Source organism: Myotis daubentonii, chromosome 4 (genome assembly GCF_963259705.1).
Source record: "Myotis daubentonii chromosome 4, mMyoDau2.1, whole genome shotgun sequence".
Taxonomy (NCBI): Eukaryota; Metazoa; Chordata; class Mammalia; order Chiroptera; family Vespertilionidae; genus Myotis; species Myotis daubentonii.
In genome coordinates this window covers 71,321,095-71,345,331 of record NC_081843.1, presented here as the reverse complement: position 1 = coordinate 71,345,331, position 24,237 = coordinate 71,321,095, and positions in this window count along the sequence as shown.

Genomic DNA, 24,237 nt, shown 5'->3' with positions numbered 1-24,237 from the left:
TCACTGGTTCAACTTCCCAGTCAGGGCACATGCCCAGTTTATGGGCTTGATGCCCAGTAGGCAGAAGGCAGCTAATCAATGACATTTCTCTCATTGATGTTTCTATCTCTCCATCCTCCTTCCTCTCTCTCTAAAAATCAATAAAAACATATTTAAATATATATGAACAGAAAAATGCATATATCATATATGTAAAGAAAAAAATTACAATAGACACAAATACTTTAAAAATATAAGAAAATATAAGCAAGAACTTCATATAGAAGACAAATGTTTCTGAAAGATAAAAATAATATCTAAGGATAAGGAAAAAAATGCCACATTCATAAATAAGAAAACGCAATGACACAAAAATATAATTTATCCCAAAAATCATTTATAAAGTCAATAAAATTACAAAAAAATATAATTTTTTGCGAAGCTTGATTAGGTGATTCTAAAATTTATATGGTATATAATTTCAAATTTTCAAAATGAAAAAGGTAAAAGGACTTGATTTAAAAATTTCAGGACTTTAAGCTGTTGAAGTAATGATAATAAGATATTAAAACAAGAATGAAGAGGCCATACATAAATTGATACATATGCAGCCCTGGTCTCCATATTGTGGTCTCTAAATATCATTTCCTACTAAGATGAACCAGGACTTCTTAGAGAGATAGCTGATTCCAGGTTTGAGAACGTATGTATAAGATGGTCCCCCGAAGCAAGGAAGCTCTAAAACCCCTAAGGTTGTAAAGGACTTAAGAACCAGTATAAAGAGGCTTCCACAGCCCAAATGTAATCTAAGTATAATAAGAATAATAAAAAGGATTGAGATAAACATTTACATATCCTTGAGATAACAATGATACTACACAGCAATAACCACCGTAACAGCCTTCATTCATCCTTTTGGAGGATGCTAGAGAACCAAGTCATTTCCATAACTAGTAAATAAAGGTAAAGGATCAAGTTTTTACTCTGACTTTCCAATAAAAACTACAGCTCAAGGAATCTAAACAGGTAATGGGATTTAAAAAAAAAATTTAGCTGATAAATGAAGAATGAATGACAGAATTAGAATATCAGCATTTTGCAATTGTTAATGAAACAATCTAGGCAATGATTACTAACATCACCAAATATATATTACTAACATTACTAAGGCGCCCTCAGGGGATGTCCAACTGACGGCTTAGGCCCAGCTCAGGGCTTCTGGCTGAGCAGCGCTCCCATGGGGAACGCACTGATCACCATGAGGCTACTTCTGCATTGAGTGTCTGCTAGTGGTCAGTGCACATCATAGCAACTGGTCATTCCGCCGTTCAGTCGATTTGCATATTAGCATTTTATTATATAGGAGATATATATATATATATTGCTTGCTTTCTAATAGAAGTACATGTCTCAAAATGTATGCATGAGATTTTAATTTATAGAGACGAATGAGTGACGACATGGAGATGCTAAATGCCACTGAAAGATTTTTATTACTTACATTTCCCAAGGGGAGTGGGCATACCACACCACTCAGAGCCCCGTGGAGAAGCACCAAGTTTGGTCAGGAGGCCGAGGAGCAAAGGGAAAGCACAGCTTTTGTTGTGTTTTCTGGGGGAAAGGCAAAGCAAAGCAAGGGAAACTGTTAAGGTTCTGCAAGTGTGAATAATATCAGCAGGCTCTGATCTCTAGTTGTGTGATCTTTAGTTGTGTGGCGCCCAGTCCTGGGAGATTAGAGCAGAGAATCTTGAAGCTTGAAATGTAAGCGCCAGAGAGAGGATGTGGGCCGAATAGGGGTTCTAAGGTTGTGTTTACCCCAGTCAGCAAGGCCACAGATGCCAGAGCATCAAGAATACAGAAACGAAGAAAAGATAGTACACACTACTACATATGAAATAGTATTTCTCCCAAATTGAACCTGAAATGTATATACAAATTGAACCTGAAATGTATATACCAGCACACATGCCACATTAGTACCAGAAACAATTAATCTGATCAAGATTCTGGACCTAACTGCAAGATATATAGTCCAAAGTGGAAACTGTTAAATTACACCCTAGTATATATTCAGCACAATCCAAACTATGGGAAACTCTTTAAGACAAATAACCCTGTTTCTTAAAAATAAAGCAAAAGTAAGTAAATAGGAAAGAGTGAATATATAAATTAACAATATAGCCAAAACCGGTTTGGCTCAGTGGATAGAGCGTCGGCCTGCGGACTGAAAGGTCCCGGGTTCGATTCCGGTCAAGGGCATGTACCTGGGTTGCAGGCACATCCCCAGTAGGAGGTGTGTAGGAGGCGGGTGATCAATGTTTCTAACTCTCTATCTCTCTCCCTTCCTCTCTGTAAAAAATCAATAAAATATATTTTTAGAAAATAAAATAAAAAATAAATAAATTAACAATATATAAAATTAATTTATATAATATACAAATTAATATAATCATTACCACATGTCAAATGATTGCAATATTTAAACTATTTGGATCCTGATACAGATAAGCCAATGGTAATGATACATAACACAATTAGGAAAAGTTGGATCCTAATTGTATATGTAATGACATTTAAAAATTATTATTTTTTTAGGTATTGGTAAAGCTAGGTACCTTTAGGTTCACTGTCTTATCTTTCTACATTTTTAATATGTTTACATTTTTGCATAATAAAAAGCTTAAAAATAGAAAACTTGAAAAATTAAAATCTGACAACATCCAGTTTTGTGAGAATGTAACACACTGGGAGTATAAATTGGTTCATCTACTTTAGAGAAGGATATGGCAATATCTGGTAAATTTGAAGACAGGGATACTACATGATACAATTTCACATCTAGTTTTTCACTATACATGAGAATATACATACAAGATTGCTGTTACTCCTTGCCAAAAGAGGATAAATGAATCCATATAAAGAAACGTTATTCCAAAAAAAGGGAAAAGAAATTAATGAGAGCTTCATGCCTCATTATGACTAAATCCCAAAGCTATAATTTTGAATAGAAAGAAAGCAAGTCACAGAATAATAGGGGTAATACAATTTATACATAAGCTTATATAAAGCTTGAAAACAATCCAAATTAAACTGTATAGTATTTCTGAGTACATAATCACATAATATTCTATGAAATATATGTGGTTGTGGACAGTAGTTACCTCTGTGGAAAAAAACTGCAGGAAACAAATATATAAGTAATAGTCTCTGAAACAAAAATAAAACTGAAGCAAATACAGTTGACCCTTGAACAACCCATTGTCTAGGGGCGCCCACCCCTGTGCAGTGGAAAATCCACATATAACTTTTGACTCCACAGTCTGCACTTCACATCCATAGATTCAACCAACCGCAGATGGAAAACAGTATTTTCAACCTGAGATTAGGAATCTGAAAAACAAAAACAAAAACAGGAATCTGCAGTTGAAAACGCAAAAATAATTTTCCACCCAAGGTTGGTTGAATCAGCAGTTCATTGAATCTGTGGTTGATTAAATCCGCAGATGCAAAACCCACAGATAGGAAGGGTGGAAAGGCTGACTCTATTTATTGAGGAAATTCTGTGTGTAAATAGACATGTACTGTTCCAACGGTTTGATTGAGGGTCAACTGGACAGAAAACTGAAAGTCACTAACTCTGGATGGTGGCTACTTTGCGTTTTGCTTTATTATTATTTGTCATAGTTGTCAGCATGTCTAAAATAGTACATCATTCTCAAATAAAAATGGTGGCATTTTCTGCATCAATAATGAAAGAATGGAACATTGTACCTGTTTCCAAATTGCCTTAAATTTATTAGTTATTATAATTGGGTATTATGAATAAATTAATAATTTAAACCAATGTGAACACAATAATTAGTCAAGAGAATTGAAAGTTTGAGCCTTGATAATGTTAAATGGGTGCTCTGACATCCAAATGGCCTCTTACAAAAGGCTTAGCTTTAACTGCTGTTTAAAGGGGAAATGCATATGTCATTATATGAGCTTCTATTTTTAGTGCCAGCGGTGAAGATTAGCAGTTTGTTCCTTCTCTTGACTTTTGAAAAGCATAGTTTCCACTTGTAATGTGAAACGTTTTTAGTGTCGCCTTGACGTCTTAAGGTGACTGCATTATGAGTCTTATATATATACAAATGCTCACTTATAATACATTTTTAAAAGCTGAAATGAGACGTTTGTTTCTTTTTTTACATTACATTTGAAATCAGGCTGTAGAAAACAGACACTTCAGTGATGGCTATATCCAAATACTGAAGGCAATAAGGAGCCGCAGAACAATCCACTCCTTGTTGGTTACAATGGTTTCTTTCCAAATGAAAAGGATATTTTAAATGTTCATAGACTGGGTTTTTTTTTCTCCCTTTCAATCTTATTTTCTGTCTTACATTTTTGTTATTAGTGTTGTCCTAGAAAGGATGACCTATGACATCTCTTCAATTATGAGAAAGTTTCTTTTAATACTGTAGCCATATTTTAACGTCAGCAGTTGGCACTTAACGTGTTCGTTCTCACGGAAAGCAATGTGTGAAATGTGCTGTAGAACTGTCCCATATGCATGACTCCACAATGATGCCTTCTGTTGCACAGTCAGAGCCTGTCAGCAGTATCTTCGGGGTGCAGCAGCAACAAGTAGTGGCAAATGGAGACAGAAGGCTCGCCTCTGAGCATGGCAAACACTCAGCCTCTGAGGGGGCTATTATTTGGATCTTGTTAAGGAAGCAGTAGAAATATGGTTGGTAGGATCACTGAAAGTGAGTTTAGTCAAAAATCTCCAGCATCCCTGACTCCTTAAATTTAAGTGTTTAAACAAGAAAGACCTACCTCTCTATGCGGGTGAGTGATGAGATGACACAATCATCCAAGAATGATGGGCTTGAAGTAGACATTACTTTTACAGTGTTGGAAAACTTACATGGTCTTCAAAAATAAGAGCCTGTGTGTGTGTGTGTGTGTGTGTGTGTGTGTGTGTGTACATTAGCCCAGTGCTCTCCTGTTCAGACAATGATGCAAAATAGAAAATCATTCAGGTTTAGAATGGATCATCAGATTCTGTCCTCCTTCCTGTTCCTAAATTGGAACACACCAGGCCTCAATTATACAGGAGGCAGAGTGTGTGAGACTACAGCTGTGTTTAAACCAAAAGAAAGACAATCTTTTGCACCATCCTCTGTTGCTTTTTCATCAGATTTCCTTTCTATATAGGGATTGGAATGAAATAGACTCATGAACTCTTTAATATATTTTTGTTAATCTATATTTTTGCCTTCCATTTTCTTTGTTGTTCAGTTCTCATTTCTAATTTTCTTTCTCCTGAACCTAGGTTGACATTTGTAACAACCTTTTCATCTGGTTCCTGCCCCAAACCACATGTTTGCATATTTGTTCTTATGACTTCTGGTTATTACAATTGTCATAGTTCTTTGCTAGCATTTTTTTCATTTTGTAACAACTTCATCTATCTTGGGTGACTTTAAGGAAATAAAACAATATAAATTCACTCTCATACTAGGCCACAATGTCTGAAATAAGTCCAAAACTTCATATTTTTACAAAATCCTGAGAGTTAATGGGTCAGTAAATAATTACAAGGTTTTCTCCCAAAAGTAACTTTTTGTCCAAAAAGTATTTTTACCAAAGTGAATATAAAATGCATAGTTATCCCCTGAGATTGAAAAATATGTGAATAATTAATTCCTGCAAAAAAATTCTCATCCCATGGTTGCAATTAATTTGACTGAAATCTTATATTTATTCCTCAGTTTTCCTTGGGTCTATAGAGTCTACAATCTAGTCCTAGGAGGTGACAGTTTGTAACAGTTCTTGGACTAACATGAAAATCACTGCCTATGCTCAGCTCCTCTTTATCTCGATGAACTTTTGTTGGTCTAATATTTTTTCTACAGTTTATCAAGGTAATTAATGAGCAGCCTGACAGTTTTATCTCATGGGGACACTGGTTCCATCTCTGAAGTCTTTCCGTTGTCTCTCTGCAGATGAGTGAATGCATGGGATTGTTTACAGATCTGGGTGGAGGAAAATAGTTACTTCATCTTCAGGAGTCTAATCCAATTCTTATAACCAGCCCAAGTAATGTATTTTTCCTCAAAATGTGTTTACAGAATTTTCATTTGTTGTTCAAGCTCTGTTATTTATGTAATATTATGGTACATTTAGGATCCAATTTTTGTTTCTGGAGAACTGACTAAGTAAACTGGCCAAGACTGGAACCACATCTTTCTTATTGTTATAATTCAATTGCCAGCACAGTTTTCCTCTAATTCAGTGATTCTCAACCTTCCTAATGCCGTGACCCTTTAATACAGTTCCTCATGTTGTGGTGACCCCAAATTTCATTGTTACAAATTGAACATAACTAAAGCATAGTGATTAATCACAAAAACAATATGTAATTATATATGTGTTTTCCGATGGTCTTAGGCGACCCTGTGAAAGGGTCGTTCGACCCCCAAAGGGATTGAGACCCACAGGTTGAGAACCGCTGCTCTATTTTAACATTATGTAGCATTTTACAAACATGAACTCATTTAATCTCCATTATAGCCCATTGAAATAAATTTGACTCTTATCCCCATCTTACGAATGGGAAAAAAATAAGGCACAGAGATGTTGGGTGACCTCGCTCACTGTTTCCAGACAGCAGTGGTAGAGCCAGGCTCCGAGTCTCAACAGTTGTTCTGCTGGTTCCTATGTCTACGTTCTGCTGCTTCTTGTGCTTCTTTGTATTCAATACAAGCCTGTGGCTGGAAGAACAAATAGGACGTAGAAAGAGAGGAAAGAAGGGAAGGTGAGAAGGAAGCAATTTAAAAAAACCCATGACCCCCAAAATATCATAATAATTCAGAGATAAATTTGGATTTGAATTTTCTTAGTACTATTATTATGAGCACCATCTGGAATAAACATTTATTACCTTTTAAATATATTTTGATAACTATTAAATATAGGTAATAGTTATTTAAATTTTAAAGCATAATATATGTCCACAGAACTGCCACTTCTTCAAACACTAGAATGTGCATCTACCCATGTGTTACTAACCTATCAGATCTTTCTATTGCCCCCTGAGAATAAGTAACAGCTACACTGAATTTTATGCACATCATTCCCTTTTTTTCTTCATATAGTTTTATCACATATATAGGTAGCCTAAGCAATAGGTTATTTAGTTTTGCTTGATTTTTTTTATCAAAATGGTGTGACACTCTATAAAGTTCTCTGTCATTTGCTTTTTTCACTTCACATTATATTTCTGTGACTCATCTTCTTGATAAAATGTCTTACAGTTTCAAAGCACTTTTAATTACCGCATTTGATTGACATAAAAAATATATTAGAAATAGGTAGATTGGCCTAATTTTTCCTATTCTTTTTATAACAATATTATCAAATAACTATGCTGACAGCCACAAGCAAATCCATCCTTTCAGTCAGGCCACCACATGTATGAAGACGCACTGGTCAATGTGGGTGCGAAGTCTTAACAAAGCGACACTACAAACTTTCCATATCAGTGAACATGTTTGAATGTTTGTAACTGTGAATTTATTCTTCATGTGGTATGGGCGTTCCCACATTACAATGAGAGGGAAAAAAGTGAAATAAAAATGAATCAATACACTTTCTTTAGGCCTTCTTGGAAATTCATCTTATTTCCACATGTGTGGCACATAAATAAAGCTTTGTGTTCATTCCAAATATGACTGTCATTTCTATTTCACCATATTCTGTAGGATACGGTAAATAATAGCATATGTAAATCCCCCCAAAAAATATATCTGAGGGAAGAGTCTGTCTTTTATTACCTTCCAAACATCCCTTTCAGCTGCCTAGCAAGCATGTGAGGCAGGAAGAGACCTGATATGGCCATGGTTGTCGTGGGTTGTGTGTTATTTATTATTCAGTGATGTGCTAATGTCTACCTTACAAAACAGCACCAGTTAGCAGAGAAATTAGAATTCTGTTTCCTATGTAAAATGTGCCAATCGTTCATAATTCCCATGAGGATATTAAGAACATAAAAAGCTTCTGTTGACTAAAACTGAAAGGGTGCTAAATCCTCTGGGGGCTTCCTCCATGGCATTGGGCTGATAGCTCCTGGTCTAACATGGTATGGTATATTTTATGCAACATTGATGCTTTCTTCATGACTATTTACTGAAGATATGTCTGCATAGGGGATTCATTAATGAACAGCAGAAACTAACAGAGAAATTCAGGGCATGTTTATCTGAGTGTTGGGAAAGGTGTGAGAGGTAAATTTACCACATAAACTTTTCAAGTTTATTCTTGCACATTGATTAACTTATTTAACTGTCTAACCACAAAAATAGATTAGTCATTACCATCCAAGGAGTGAAATATATGCATGGAGCAGCAGCAGTGTGTTATGTAAAAACACTGAGAATTGGCCAGTGCTAAGTAGTCAGACTAAAGCATTTAGCATCCTAACGTCAAGGTCTTGTTGAGCAGCATGCTTTACGGAGCCAGAAAACTGCCCCCCTTTGAGTTTATATAACTAAAGAAAAAAGTGTAGAGCAAAGTTGTTTCTTTTTGCCTCATTAGCTAACAGTGCAGTAAAGAGGTCGAGAGCACTTATTTTGGAGTCAACCACACTTGGGTATAAGTCTCATCTTCACCACTGACTAAATTTGGAGCTTAGAAAAAGTTATGTCAACTTTTTGAACCTCAGTCTCCAACATCATAAGATAGGGATTTTTTATGGCCTTCATTTCATAGGGCTGTTGTAGCAAATGAGATAAAGCAATTGGGTCTCCTGACAGGACCCGCCATCTAGCAAGAGCACCTGAGAGTAGAGTGAACTGGTGGGTGACTGGATCATCCTGCTGAGTTACAGAGAGCGCATCACGCTTGCCGTTCTAGGACCATGTTTTCCTGCAGGCGGAGAGGTGCCGGTTGCATCATTAGACATTATTTCGCGTTTGGATTCCATGTGGCCCCCAACTGGAGCGGAGGGATAGGAGTCAGTGCTCGGCCGCACACGGGGAGCAGCCAGTTTGCACTAAGGTTGCCCTTTCTTTGTTCAGCCATCTGACAAGCAGGAAGAGGCCCAGCAGCCTCCTCTCCTCCGGGCAATCCCTATGGAGAATCCTATACACAGCCCACTTGCATTTTGCCTGCACGCGGTGATTGTTGTTCTTTTCTAGGGCTTCATGTTTTCGTTCTTGCCGGGTCCTTTTCATGTTAAAGTTGGGCAAGATGTACCTGCACAGCAGGCATGCTCTCCCCTCCTGATGAGTATCTATTTCTTGTTTCAATCCCACATGGTTCAAGCTAGTTGTTTTGTGAAATAAACAAGCTGGGCCAAAGTTAGGGCAAACAGGATGTGTTCCCACTTAGGGGGTGGCATCTAGAAGGGAAAGTCCTGCATGAGGTATGCTCTCAATTACTCTGTTTGAAGTGGTCAAGAAGAGCAAAGAAAATTTGGACAAAAGGAATAAAGTTCATACAAGTGAGATTTGCAGGTTTCTGTCAGAACCCATTTTGCCTCAGAAACAAAACGGGGCATGGTGTTTTGAAAAATAGTATTCACTCGGAAGCTATAACCAAGTAGCATAAATGTTCTTTTGATATGAAACTGAAATGAAGAGTTGCATTCTCCGAACTGAATGATTCCAGGGGACTTCCAATGACTGGTACTTAACTAAAACATGATGATCTGAGCTCACCACTGAATGACACGTATCACAGACAGGCAGAAGAAAAAGGAGCAGGGCCTTCTGGTTCAGTTCAGGAATGGAAATGGAAAAGAACAAGGGTAGAGTGCAGAAAGGAAAAAGTCGTGGAGTGGGTTAAAAGAACTGTATTTCTGATGAGTAATGGCCGTGAGCCCATTCAGAGTTCTTCGGGAGTTTCTTCCTAGGAGTTCTCAGGAATTCCTCCAGGGATTGTCAAGATTATTTCTTGTTGCTACTTTTCTCCCCTTTCGGTGTTTTGTTTATGCATAGGTAGCAAGTGGCAAGTGGTAATTTCTTAGGCTGGTGTTCCTCTCAGGGTCCAGCTTTATCTGTGACTATTGGGTTGCCATTTCTTTTCCCCAAGGGGAATTATCTTACCTACTGTCTTTTCTTAAAGTCTGTACAATTAACTGCATTGATCAAGACTATCTAGGATTCTCACCTTAAGCAGATTTTAAACTCATTTGAACATGTTTATGTTGAAATTATTTTAATGCATTCTATCACACCTTTTTAAAGAAGTAATTTTTTTCAAAATTCATAGAACTGTATGCTAAAAGGGTGAAATTTATGTAATGTCAATTATACTTCAATTTTTAATAAGATTTATAAAAAGAGAAGTAAATATTGCAAAACTATCTGTGAATTGAGGCACTATAAGTAAACAGAACAAGTTGGGTACAGTGTACTGAGGCTTGGGCCATCATGAACCCTAGGTTTTAGTTCCAGCTAAGCCACTAACTGTGGGATCTTAGGCATGTAAGTTAACCTTCAAGGACTCAGTTCATCATCTGTAAAGTGAAGGGATTGTCCAGATTAGCATTTCTCAAAGTATGTTTGGCAGAATGTTAGTTCTTCAGAATGTTTGTAGTTTTCATGTAAATGAAAGGGTGTGGGTTCTTTGTCAAATCAATTTAATGGTCCCATCAAACAAAATTAAATAGGTTTATTTAGTACAGGGCTTGTTAGGCCTTTTGCCTATATACAAGTGTGTACACTATTTCCTAAACTTATTTAATCATCATAATCTTTATCAACTTGACCCCGACCTCCAACATCTGCAGGTCTAGTGTATAAACTTTGGGAGACACTTAACAAACTTTATTGTCCTCTTGCCAATTATTCAAATCCTTTCCTCAGCCAACAGTTCTATTTGGACACTTAAATTCAGACACGCAAGCAAAATAAAGCTATTAATTGGTTATTATAACACAATGATTTGTCACAAGGAATCTGAATAGCTGGGACAACACTTCATATTAAGTGTGTAGACAGATTGATGTATTCATTGTATCAATCCATCTCAGGCTTTCCCTAGCCTCTTGTCAGGGGGCATATGTAGAAAGCAGGCTGAGGCTAGCAAAAACAAGACATAACAGAAGTATGGGCAGAGTCAAACCAAATTCTATTGGAAAATGAAAACACTGGTAAGCCTAAAAAAAATGTTTGAACCCTGTTAGAAACTTGAATCAATTATTTTCTTTCCCCTCCAACAACTAGACGAGTCAAATATCAGTTCAAAAACAGGCTTCATTTTTAGCCCCATTTTGGGAGCCCACATACTTACTATTGGGGTGCAAAGCTGAGAATGGGGGCATCTTTTTTAATTGAATGAACTAGAAAAAGCAGAAAACTGTTTTTTCAAAAGCAGCTGAGCTTTATGCAGTTCTGTCTGTAAGGAAAAGTTCATCTTAACTTTTCCAAAGTTCTTTGATACATATAAAATTATTTATATGCTGTCAAAATTGGCTGAAACCCCGTTGTCTACATCTATCCACAATTTCTAGAAAATTTAACATATACTGTTCCCATGGCCTTCTATCTACAAAGAACTTATCTAGTTATATTAATGGCTACTGGCCTCCTTTATCATCCTTTTGCAACCAAATCCTTCTGGACAACACAAATATAGAAAATGTAAATATGGCCACATATAATAAATGACTGCTTTCACAACAGCTTGGCTGTATGCTCTACATGATGCATCCCAGCAGTTTTCCACCTTTCCTACTTGTATTTATTAAGAGCAAGGGTTGTTTTCCTTCCATTACCACCAATAATACACTATTTAGCAATTTCAAACGTATATATTTTTATAAGTTAAAAACAAATTAAATTCTTGGTAATTAAATTAATGGCATACTATATATTTTTTTAAAAAAGAGGGAAATATGGTATCCTCAGTCAGAGTTGCAGAAAATAAAATTATAGTATACACAATTGGAAATAGAAGGATAATAGTTATTTGTGGCCCCTCCAAGGCAAAATTTCAGGAGTGGCCTCACTAGCAAATGAAAATGAACCAACTTAGATGTCTTCTCCTTCACAATATTAGAGATACTTAGGTTTCATTTAAGCCTAAGAAGAAAGGAGGAAAAACACAAGCAAGTATTTTTTACTCCTGTATATTAGACAAGGTTGAACCATCCACAAGCTGAATGCTTCCTTATACGATTGCCTATTCTTACACTTCTACACTTCAATTATCCTGCACGTGAATAAAATGTACCCATTAGGGTTACTAATAAACCTCTATAAACACCCTGAGTTGATTTAACTGAACTCAGAATTAGTGAGTTATAGACTCACCTTCAGCCTCTACACTGTCACCTTTTGCTGTTGTTGTTGTTAATCCTCACCCAAGGATACTTTTCTCATTGATTTAGAGAGTGGAAGGGAGGGGGAGAGACAGAGAGAGAGAGAAACATCGATGTGAGAGAGACACATTGATTGGTTGCCTCCCGTTTGTGCCCCAACCAGGGCTGCGAATTGAGCCTGCAACCAAGGTATGTGCCCTTGACCAGAATCAAACTGGGATACCTTCAGCCCTTGGGTATCCACTCAGCCAAATCAGCTAGGGCTAAACTGTAACCTTTAACCTTTTCATATTCTGCCTGATCTCAAATGCTCCTGGAGCCACTTGATGAAAACTGTTTTTATAATTGTAATATTTCTATGTTTGGTTTCATATCACTAACATAGAATCAGTTCTATAAAATTAATACCATAGCATCTAAAATGCAGACATTAATTCTTTACTTAAAGGTCAATAGGAAAAATCTCATGAGATAATAAAGTGTATTGGTCTTTAGACTATAATTTTGTAATTTCCTTCAGTTTAGATATTTATAAAAGTGTTTAATAATAATATATTTTATTTTGGTTTTACATTATAAATAAGTACAAGAGAGCTACAATATAGCACAGTACCCATCGTTAACAATAGAATACTGTATATTTAAAAATTTGCAAGGAGAGTAGATCTATGTCAAGCGTGTTTTTAATAAATAATAATAATAAATAAGAGGGCAGGTAATGAAAAGGTTTATGGCATAGATTGTTGTTATGGTTTCATAGGTATATACTTATTTCCAAACTCATCAAGTTGTATACATTAGTTATGTATAGCTTTTTGTATGTTCATTAATAAATTTAATAAACTATTTAATACATAAAGAAATAGAATAAATTAATAATAATAATATATTTTAACTTCTTCAAAGCTAAAATAACTGCCAGCTATGTATATTTCGTTCTTATTCTATGAAGAAAAAAACACAGAGACTGAAAATATTATTTCAAAGTTCCCAGCAATACATTGAAGGGGGTTAACACAACCCACAGTAAGGGGTTTAAAATACTTATTGAATTGAAAGATTATTAGCTAATAAGTAATGATTTCATAAATAATACCTACAAATCCCATCACTGGAAGGTTGCCAAAACTAAACTGTGTACTGAACAATTTCAAAAAGCTCTAGAACAAAGTAAGATACTGGGCCTTCTTTCCTGCTGAAGCAGAATGTTCCCTGACACGGAGGGCATTTTACTGTCCAGTGAGTCTTCCAGCTGCTGTTGTTTTTAAATGCTAACAAATTCTTCCCAAAGGGGAAATTACCTGCATTTTCTTTATTCTTTAAACAGAGCAAGAAGTCTGTGTTCTTCACACATCCCCATAAATGTCCCTATTATGGGCTAGCATGGGACTGCTGCATTGGGCTTCTGGCACAGGTGATGGTCTACATTGGAGGAGCAAGAGAGAAGATGTTCCTTGTCCTAAACTATCATCCTTCTATGTTTCCTAAATGGGTGTCTTCAATCCCTATATTACAACTTCATTCCAAGACTTTAAAGACTGTTAAAATAAAAATAATTGTCTGAGCTATACCCTTTAAGATGACCATGGCAATTAGACTTGACCCATGTGACATTTTTTTTTCAAATGGCAGGGCTGTTTATAATGTGCTCAAGTGGATTCTAAGGCCAGCTTCAAACTCAGCAGAAAATTCTGTTTTTGATTAACAATGTCTGATCTGAGCACAGGGGGAGAAATCTGCAATGTGTCAGCTGAGTGTTTCCTCACTCTGTTGTTATTGCTTGCCCAGCATCTATTCCTTTTTATTCTGCCGGTATCATCCTGATTTTACATTAAAGATTCACCTATTTCCTAATGCATCCACATGCCTTCTAAATTTTTTTGTATCTCTGCTCTTTTTACATGTTAAAAGCCAGGTCAGCCCTAACCGGTTTGGCTCAGTGGATAGAGTGTCGGCCTTTGGACTGAAGGGTCCCAGGTTCGATTCCGGTCAAGGGCATGTACCTTGGTTGCGGGCACATCCCCAGTAGTGGGTGTGCAGGAGGCAGCTGATCGATGTTTCTCTCTCACTGATGTTTCTAACTCTCTATCCCTCTCCCTTCCTCTCTGTAAAAAAATCAATAAAATAAATATATTTTTAAAAACCAGATCAGTTTGATTAAGCAAGAAATGTGTCGATAATCATAGCTGTGCCCTCGTGTCAGCCATGTAGGCAGGCTAATTGGCTGGTGCAGAGAAGGGGGATTTGCTCCAGCTTCAGCCTTGTAATAAATGGATTGAAGATGAAGCATACAAAAATTTGCATGGAATTATATGCTTTGTGTGAACATCCAGCAGTTACTGAGTATTTTGCTGAGATAAAATAAATAAATAAAAAACAAAGGAGAATAAAGAAAATATATATTATATATCAAGCCAGTACAGGCTTGTTCAAATATTTGTAAAGTGGTACAGAATTATATAACAAAATTTTATGAGAAAATCTATAGCAGCATTTTTTTTTCTCTCAGAAATTAAAGACACTTTAAATAAAAGGGTTATCTGCCAGAGCAAGCTTCTAGCACTGATGTGCCTGCTGTCTCCTGCAAGAGGATATCTTATTTGATTTAAGGTACTCTGAAAACACATTCACTTCCATGTTTATTGTTTCTCCCCTACCCATTAGTTTTCCATGAGTTTGATCTTGCTATGTTTGACACTTCCAAAGGAGTAAGTCCAGGCTTTGTCAAAGGCATATTGTTTTGGGACCCATGCTTTCAAAATAAATTTAAAGTTCCTCTCTATCTATTGCTGTGTTTATTTCCTCCATAGCACTTAGCTCAATCTGCAATTACTTTATTATTTGTTTCCCTGTTCTTTGTCTACACCATACAAGCTGCATGAGGGCAGGGACTTGTCTGTCTTATACCTTGTGCGTCTCCAATACCAAGCAGAATTCCTGGCACAATAATTGTGTATGAAAAAGATGATGGATGGATGGGTAAAGGAATGAAGCTTATAGTGATAGAACAAGATGGAGGTGCTTTTATTTTGCAAGCAGCTTTGTTTATCACTCCATGGGCCTTCATACGGCGGAAGCTCCTAAAAAGAGGAGCTTCTTGTACTCTCTCCTGCCTCTCTTGAGCCTGGCCTCAATACCCATGTGATGTCGATTTCTAGGCGGCCACTTCCAATGGACCCTTGCCATTCCTGGACTAAGTCATAGTGAACCCAAAGCGGATTTCTGTGCCTCTGTTGATCCTGACCCAGCCTGGAGCCTTTATTCAGCAAAACAAGCTACGGTACATTTCCTTCTCATTGTCTTACCATTCTGAGTCTACATAAAGGTCGGACCTTTCAGTGCTCTGCCAAGAAGCACTCTCTAGACCATTCATAACATCTGGCCCACAGCTTCTAATTGCCCATGGGATGCCTTGACATAAGCAACAGCTAATTCTTATTACGCAAGGTTCTGATTATATTAAAAAATGAGATAATGTACATGAAAGTGCTTCATAAGCTATAAAATCCTATACAAATGCAATAGGTCATGATCATGATCATTACTATCATCTTTGTTGCCTTAGCTAAAACATAAAACTCTTTGAAAAGCCTTTTCACTTTTGTTCTTTTGCCTTTTAAGAAATATTGCTATATGTTTCCAGAGAAGAAACTGTTCCTTGGCATTAAACTAGAAAATCTTTTAAAAATCACATTAACACTTCTAAGTGCTATGTTATGAACAGAGGAGAAAAACAAACAAATAAAATAATCTCCTATTGACCCAGATCCAAAATGTTGGGGACAGGCATTTCTTAGCAGTTTGTATTATCAGGCATATAGCACAAGCTCTGGAATACACTCATTTCCTACCATGAAGGATGAGCCTGGTTTCTCCTTACACAAGCTATCTCCTTATCCCCCTGCTGAGAAACGATCTCCTGAGGGAAGAGACCACACTGTGTCAATCAGCCCGGCAATATCTCTGATCACATCAGACTCCTCTTAAGAGAAATAGAAGTTGCCTAATTTGAAGCACATCAGAAAGATTGCAACAAGGCTCTCTCTAGAGAACTAGCTCTGGGGATACATTGAATAATAATCCCTGTCTCCTTGAGCACTTTCAATTAATAAGCAAAAGTCATGCTAAGCCTATGGAAGTACAAAGATGGGTACATATGAACATGCTTCTTTAACATACGAATGTTCTCAGGGTATTGAATTACATGCTAGCAAGAGAGCTAGCTGAAGAAAGGGGAGTCTCAGGAAGGACCTTCTAAGCACATCCCTCGTTTCACTATTTTGGCCTTTGCTGTTGAGCCTTCTCCCACTACTTTGAGCAATATTATTGTTTCGTATTAATCCTGATAGAAGAAAATGTATACCAAGAGTCCTGAAAGCTCATAATTTATTGATACCTCAGGATTCTGAATAAGTTACTATAGGTTTCAAACATGTAATATACTCTCATGAGGGATTGGACTCCCTGAAAGAATCTCGCTCATTAATTTCTTGAAAAGCTGAAGCACTTCTGAAGGTTTATTTTTGCAACGTTCCCTTTATTTTTGCAGACTCTCCTTTAGCTCTCCTCTATAAAGAATCAAAGAGGGAAATAATGAAACCTATCTTTGTAAAAGGCATTTAACTGAAGAACCTCAGTATTATTTACAAGCATTTGACACTGACTTGAGGTTTCACTGATGATTGGACTGGAAATTGGCATTTATAAAGAAGGCTTTGCAGGCTCTTAGAGATATGTATAATTTAACTTTGGTAGTTTGCACAAAATAGAGGTTAGATTCTGCCAATGCCCTTTCATGAACTTCTAGGAGTAGATAGCCTTTAGGTGAAAGGGTAAAAAAATAAAGACTCTCTTTTCCTACCAAGGTGGTAATTACACTTAAGTTTATGCAGCCCTAATGTTCATGGGGGATCTTTATAATTTATTCCTGGGTAGGCTCTCTCTGTGAAGCTTTCTTTTTTTCCCTGGAGATAATTTTTTTAAAACTATCTTTGCAAATTAGATAAGTGTTGTATTACAGTGGTTTGCAACCCATTGATAGAGACTTACATGCTTTGAACTTTAGTAACAGCATTTGAAAGACAAAATCCTCTTAACCAGAAAGCATTCACTTTCCAAAAGTTCCTATTTCCAAGACATGAAAGCACTATATTTTGAAAGTCATGTAAAGTCCAAGCAAAGCAAAATGTACCTCTACACAATGAGTTCAATGGTGGTCGGTTTTTCAGAAAATGACTTGTTTTGAGGCTGTCTGCAAATTGCCAAAGCAGCTTGCCCTTCACTCAACATCACAGGGCCCCTCTGCCATCATGGTAATGACACACATTGCCAACCCAATTAAGACTGCATGGGGAAGGCTAAGTATTCACTGTAGCCATTTCAGTTTACAGTCAGTGGTCAATTCTGTGAGAAAACTTCATTGGACAACTCTCCCATCCTCCTAGAAGGGGGGCCCTTGGTGGTCAGCCAGAAACACGCAAACCTATCAACATAATTCATGCTGCTTACGGGTTCAAAAACCAGAGATTCCCCAAGCCAGAGCAAATTAGCCTTTGACATTGGAACTCTAGATTATTTATCCACTCAAGCACATCTATACAACGAGAAACAACTGCCTTGAAAGGCAATAAAACGTTGCATACAGCTCCCAGGGGCCTGTCTGCCTGATGAAGCATTTAATCAAGTAGGCCACAGAGCCATTTTCCTTCTCTGTACTTGGGGAGGCAGCCTGAAACCGGTTCAGAAGAAGCCATTGAGCCCAGGGCTTGATTTTCTCCACAAGGCTCTTTGGGCAAAATCCCAAAGGTCCATCTTCAGGCCATGGATGGTTGTTTCCAAGCTCAAGAAGTCAGCTCTGCTTTCTCAGAAAACCCAGGTCAGGAAGGTGTTTGTGCTCTCACACTCTTCCTGAACTTTCAGACTGTGGTCAATGTTTCTTGCTAATCGCTTTGAGTGCCTTAGTTTTCTTTCCCCAATAACAATGTAGACTACACAAAGTCAGGATGATGGCATTCCCACCCCCACCCCCACCCCCAGGGCATCTAAAACCATGCTTAGATGGTTAATTGGTTCCTGAAAAGTACATCTTGATTGGTCTGCTGGTGACTCCTCACCTAAACAAAATTTCCACTTGTGTAAACTTTGCCTTTCCTCTCTTTTCATCTAGGCCTTTCCTTCAACCCTTTCCATCTGATGCTTCTGAAGATTTAGGTCACAAATTGCTACTTAAGAAGTTTTCAATGTATAAGCTTTCACAGATGCAAAGTAACTATGCATCAGAACGAAAGCACAAGTACTCATTTATCTAATGGGACTTTGCATTAGGAATAAAATGGAAGAAATCTTTTGGAACTCAGCTGTTCATCTCTAGAGCAATATCTTTATAAATTCTTTGGCATCCTTATTCAGGAAGCACAAAAACCTTCCTTCATGTATTTGAGTATTAGAGATGGATTTATTTGGATAAAATTGGAAGTTTCTACAATTTCAAGACTAGGTTAAGGAGCAAGGGTCTTTATAGGATGTAACTTCACGCAATGAAAGCCTTTTACCACATCTCGTTCTCCCCTGGGGGCTTCTGGAAATGCTTATGTCAGCGGTACCCCAAGAACCTGACGCCCACTCATGTCTGGGAAACCTGGCCCACTAAGTTCTCCAGCAACACGCGTGCTTCAGTCTCCCAGGGATTAGCGTGCCCGTGAAGCACGAAACAGTGGGGGACTTAACACTGCTAACTGGCCAAAGGTGTGATCCCTGCCAGGACTCTTGCTGTTTAGGTGGAAGCAGGGCAGAGACAGGTTTGTGTCCTGAGTTATTCGTGAGCTACTTTGGAGCTGGCATGCTGATACAATTGGAAATCAATAAAAATTCTCACAAACAGTCCATTGAAGCCAATATGAGAATCACTGATTTTGAGCAACTTGGCTGCATCACTGAGGGACAGTCCATAACATGTGTTTAATGGGAAACACTCCACCATATGTATGAAGATAATGGGTGAAAAATTCAAATTCACTGGGCCAGACTCCTTCCCACACATTTTTATGGGTCCCTGTACAAAAAAACACCTTTTCTCCCACCTGTTCATTGAACCTTTCAATGAAAATTCAATAGTGAACTGGCTTCATTCTCTCCAGAAGGAACTATTTCCACTATTTCCATTATTTATTAATTTTTTGTAGAAAATGCAGCTACAAAAAAATCCCTTGTAGAGAAATGTCACTCCTGTGGGATAAATCAACACCCTCCCCCACCCCCCCCCCCGCCCCCGCCCCCCCTCCCCCCACCACACACACAAACACTACCACTTAGTTTTTTCACAAACGCCGTGGAAAGTCCCTTCTCTTATTTAGTCCCTTGCCTCCCCATTTGGCCTAATCCCCCTGTTGTAGTTTTCAGAGTTATCGCGTGATTATTATTAATGTCATTAACTTGGCTATTTCAAACAGTCTAGGCTCCAATCCATTAGATCTTGCAGAAGGTCTCTCTGGGGTTCTTTTCCTTTAAATTGTGACTCTCCTCAGCACTTTGGTTTGGTCTGATTTGTTCTGTGACCTGTGTACAAGGCATGTTTTTTTAGTTGGAAGTGAGCTGGGTTTGGTGATCACTTACACATGTTGTATTTTTCCTTTTGTTTGTCTGCCTGCTCCGTTTTAAGGTCCCACACAGGATAGGGTGAATTCAATTGTTTTCGAACCAGGTGAGAATTGAACTTTAGACTACTTTTTAAAACAGACAGGTTTTTCTAGTGAAGGGTTTTGATGTCATTTGCTTTTTAATTTTGCTCTTTTAAATACTTTTCTAAAACCCAGATGTTGTTTACAATTAGCAGAGGGTACTTGAGCTGTACAACTGAAAAGACATAAAGGATTATCATCTAGCGAGTTACATGTATTTTTAAACACGTAAAATAAAATCATAACTACTTGTGATTAGTTGGTGACTTTTAAATTTGCACTATAATGAGAAGAACGTCAAGCTGTTGCCCAGCCTGAATTACTGAGGAAATCTCATATAAGGAAATCTCCTTCCATTCAAATTGGTCTCAACATCAAAGAAGAGAGTCATGTTGCAAGCTAGTGCGTGTGGTGGCTGCCAAAGAAGCCAGGCAGACCAGACCCTTCATGACATAAGACTAGGGCAGAGATCATTGCAAAAAAGAGAGGCTCCTTCATTTTCTGAGCCTAAGCAAAACCAGAAGAGCAGGTTTCTGGAGGCAGGGAGGAGGTCTTTCTTACTCATCCTATAAGCCCTCTCTTTCCCCTCAGAATCAGCCAGAGGGAAAAAAAATTCTAGCATTGAATGCTAAATTAAATTTTTAGTTTTGGTAAGATAACTAGGAAATTGCTTCCCCCCCCCCCCATAGCAAGTTACTTAATCTCTCTATACCTCTATTTTCTCATCTTTAAAAGCTTTATAGCTTGCCTCCCTCACTATCTCCCATGTACACAAACAAAATGGTGATAATGACCCTGCTTGTTACTCAAGCTATATAGCTTTGTATCGCCATCATGAACTATTTTACACAATTAAAGTGAATATAGAATTGGAAGTTATAGGGGAGTTGAAGTCTTGTGCTCAATTTTGCTCTTGCAACATTCAGAGAATGAGTACCTTTTGAATACATATTTAAGTGTCCTGAAACTACTCTCTGTGGTAAATAAAGAAATGTATGGAATATAAGGTGCCCTGCAGTTCATTTGCTTAAACTTCTATTGCTTCAAGTCCACTAAAATGACTTGTGCTGAGACCAGTATCTTCCTAGTTATCAAATCCAATGGTATCACGCCAGGGCTGACCAGCAGACCCTGAGCGACGGATGAATGGATTACTCCAACACAACGTTTGCTGTGAAAGAGAGGGCTAAGGGACAGCCTGGCTAAAGGAACTAGGCAGCCTTGATTGCCTGCCTCATTAAGCTTTTATTGTAGCAGCAGTTTGAGATAAAGTTTATCTTTTAGATACAATCAGCAGGGTAAGTAATCTTGGGAGGACACATGTGGTTGTAGTGTCATTTAAGCAAAGACACCCAAAAGATTAAGCATAAGGATTCCAGTGAATACCTGGGGGTCTGCACATGCACAGGCTTATTTGGAAAGGTCAAGGAATAATTAGGGGCGCCACCTTTAGCACTCCCCTAAGTCTCCCCTAAGTCAGAATTCTGATCAACAGGACAGGTGGCCTTCCACACACTTCCCTTTCCTCAGAATGTCCTCCTTAGAAACTTTCTAACCAAGTCTCATGCTTCCCCACAGTAACTCAAGGTGTGTTTATTCATGATCGTAATTGACCTCTCTGGAGCACGTGGCATTGTGAAAAGGTGAGCCACTCTCTCCATCTTGACTCTCTTTTTCTCATTTTACTTTTGAGAGATATTATAGAAGATACAAGGGTACTATTCTGGAATCTTATGTGTTTAATTTCAACCCTGCTACCCACTAGCTGATACTATTAGCCAAGTTACTTGGACCCTGTGTGCCTCAGTGTCCCCCATCTTATGTCACACCATTCTTGTGTTAGTTAACCAACACACGGTGCTTAACAAGAGCTCTCCCACATAGGTGACATTTGAAAAATATTAGCTAATTATTCAGAATCCCATTTTCTTTTTATTCTGTTCATAGTTTCATGGTCTCCTTCACAGGCACTAATTCCTCTGCCTATCCCATAAACTCATTGTCCTGTCTCTTCTCGCTCTACACACTCACCTACATGATCTCATTCACCCCATTCCTTCACATACATTGAAGAGGTGGACGCTTCTTTAATGTTCCTCTCCAGCTCCAGACTATCTCCCCAGCTCCTTACTGCATAATTGTCCTTAGTTGTACCTTCAGTACTTCAAGTTTAATGTGTCCACAGAGAAACTCATCAGCACCTTTACTAGAACTTTAACCACCATGGTCGAGGGCATTCCAATCAAACAACATGGTAGGGGTACCAAGGTAGGGTGTTTAGTGAATGGTAACTGTTTTCCAGGGTGGCTGTGGATGGGCAAAGAGACTTCCATCTAAGGAGGTATGTTTGGCTCAGATTTTTACAAACATTGCTTATAATTCTGGATTCCATCCTATAGAGTGGGAAAATCATAAAAAATTTCTGATTAGAGCATCCCCCAAAAATATTATCATGTGCCTATTGGCCTTTAGTGATATCATGGATGGTCTCAGTATCTTTCCCTGTATTCTCTGTGTCCCTGTCAAGAAGAACCAAACAGCCTGCTGCTGTCAGGTTTCTGCGAGTGAGCTGAAAAGGTCCCGTATGTGAACATGAGTCCTTGCCACCATGGAAACCTGAAGACCAGCTGATCTGGCTCCCTGCCCCTTTCGGAAATCTCTTCTGAAATGAGATAGTCCAGTTCCAGTTGCCCAACATCAGGCCTGTCTGACAGCTGTTGTTCCATGGCCAGTTATGCTGTGCCATTTTAACCTGGACCTGGGAGGGTATTTTTCACAGATTTTCTGAGTTATGGTAGCAATTTAGTATTAGTCATCTCAATAGACAATAGGTTTCAATTTCTTCTACTACCCATATATTCACACAGCAAAAGTCCTAAGGCCAGGGTCCAAGCTTGATGCTCACTGGTGATAATTTAAGTGACTCTTGAGTGTTGGTAGGGCAGCCAGACATCTCATAAGAGATGGCCTCAAAGCCTCTGTGCTTTGTCATCTAGTAAAATATAACACAAGTCAGAGCAGGCATCCCCTCTACCCCAGCACCGTCACCTAGAACAATGTATGTTAATATTGGGCAAAAGGGGATCACAACCACACTGAGATATGGACAGTATAAAACATCCACAGCCAGGAAGAGTTGACTGCTACATACCAAGCACACAAAAATAACAGGAGACGCACTGTTATTCACACTACTTCATTCAACAACTATTAATTTAGCACCTACTACACACCACTCTTCTAGATGCCAAGAATACACCAATGAGCAAACAGACTATAATCCCCATGCTCCTGGAAGTTACATCCTATTGCACTGAGAAGGGATTTGAGACATGGGAGAGACTTGGGTTGGAGATTTTTGCTTAGTTGTCTTACTGAGATCAAATTCCTTATTTGTACATCTATGCGCTAGTATTAAAAAAAAACAAGCAAAAAAGTACACACACAGATATATATCTTATATATAATTAACAACACTATTCCCCTCACCCAACATGTATTTCTAGGAGTGAGGAGGTATTCTCTCAGATGCTGTCACTGTTACAAAGAAAAAGCAGATGGTGCTTCCAGAGAAGGCAGCTTGCTTGCTGAAGTGTCATGGGTATACAGAAATAAAACCGAAAATGAAAGGCAAGAAAATATTCTCATTTGAATAGTGAGTATCTCATGTTTCCTCTGAGCCACACAGCTCAGATAATGAAAAAAACTCTCAGACCCTTTGTTCTGCGTTTACAACAAAATTCAAACCACATGTAACAAGCCACTTTGGATAATTTCTTTTTCTTTATTTTTTAAACATTTTATTGAATTTATTGGGGTGACATAGGTTAATAAAATTAGATAAGTTTCAGGTGTACAATTCTATAATCCATCATCTGCATATTGTTTTGTGTGTTCATCACCCAAAGTTAAGTCTCCTTCCATCACCATTTATTCCTCCTATACCTTCTTCTACCTTCTACCACCTCCCTTTCCCTCTGATAATCACCATACTGTTGTCTGGGTCTATGAGGTGTGTGTGTGTGTGTGTGTGTGTGTGTGTGTGTGTGTGTGTGTGTGTGTGTTTCTTGAAGAAAAAAAGAATCATTGTTTGATGGAACCACTTTAAAATCCAAAAGGTACCCCAGAGAAGCTGGTGCTCATAGTAAACTATCTCAGGGGTAATTTGTGGTGACAGATGATACACTGAGTGTTACATTTGAACTTTAAAACAATTGCTCACACACAAAGAGAAAACTGATGGCTGAGCCCACTTTCCACACAACT